Genomic DNA, 1,533 nt, shown 5'->3' with positions numbered 1-1,533 from the left:
CTGAAAGGTAAAATATGACAAGTTTAAAAAAAGGCATTATTCCAGTTAGCACAAACAACTCAAGTTTCTTATAACTCTCAAGAATCCATTACCTTGTCTTTTCCTGGGTGGAACATGTAAAGAACATCAGTCATATGTCAAATATCACATAATTAATTCTTAGATTGCTCTTTCTCAAATTCTCAGCAAATGGGCATTTTAAAAGAGGAACATGAACGGGCAAAGGTCTAAGTTTATGTATGTGTTTGTAGGTGGCTCATAACATCTAGGAAAAAACACAAAAATGTAACTTTCTTTTCTAGCCATTCTATTTTTTTTTAAACTTGCACTAATGTGGTGCCACTGAAATTTGTAAGGTGTGTATTTTAATTCACTCAGTCTTAGCAGTGGTGATTTTAAAAACTACTTCATATAGTAAAAGCAGGAAAATTTTGATTGATTGATTGATTGATTGATTGATCTACCAATAAGCCTTTAAGTATCTACATAGTCCAGGTCTTTAATAGGAAGGTTTTCATTACAAGTATTTTTCCAAACCCCCCTGAAGACTTTCTGCAATTATTTTCACTTTGATGAACACCCAGGTAGGTGCCTCACAACATTTTCAAAGGCATCCAGGCCAGAAATGTATTAAACACTGCTAAGCATCAACCTGCATATTGGCCTACGTAAATAATTTTGAGAAGTCGAGTCTGCAGTAACATAACTTCCATTAAAAAACAAAAATATCTTTGTTATTTCTGAATCTCTTCCCCTGAGGAGCCATATGATAGGTCACATCTTCATTTAAGTTTCCCACTTGTTTTGCACATTGAATAGCCCAGTTCAGCCATCTATTTAAAGAACATTTTAAAATGCTCCCTAATCAGATGGGTAAGGTTTAGCTTAAAACTGCCCAGCAAGGCCCTACAACTTGGCCAAACCTTTTCCACTTGGGATGAAACTGTTCGCACCCCATACATGGAGATTTGGGGTGGACAAGGCCTCCTTAAATCTGTAATAACATTTTCAAAACAGAAAGGTAAGGAAAAATGTAGGTTTGTTAAGTAGCTGTAGGTTTATTCTTAAGCACTGTAATGTCCTTTAATTTAAGAAAGCGTAGCGCTCTGATGCTTTAAAGGAAGGACACAAATTTGGCACTGGGATCACCTCTAATTCAGGGTTGTGCCTCTTGCCTTCCATTTACAAACATTTACAAAGACCCCAGTTTTCACATTTCCATTCAAAATCTGAGAGAGCCTAGAAGTTACACCTTTCATGAGACATGCTCCACCCTAGCAATGGGAAACCAGCACATGAGCAAGTATTCAAAAACTACTGTTAGGCCTGTGCAAATGGAGCTAAAATAGGTATGGACTGGCTACCTGAATTCTGGCATTTCTTAACTTTGTTTTTTGAGTGCTGAGGCTTGCAACTTTAATTTTATGCTCTTTAAACATAAGGTAATTTGGTATGTAATTCAGCATAACTGTACAAAGATAATACTCTATAACCAGATCTTTTGCCTTCCTGCAATTTTATATATATATATAT

The sequence above is a fragment of the Mesitornis unicolor genome, unplaced genomic scaffold, assembly GCF_000695765.1.
Source record: "Mesitornis unicolor isolate BGI_N332 unplaced genomic scaffold, ASM69576v1 scaffold54904, whole genome shotgun sequence".
In the NCBI taxonomy this organism is placed as follows: domain Eukaryota; kingdom Metazoa; phylum Chordata; class Aves; order Mesitornithiformes; family Mesitornithidae; genus Mesitornis; species Mesitornis unicolor.
The sequence above is the reverse complement of the archived record's forward strand: the minus strand, read 5'-3'. Positions refer to the sequence as shown.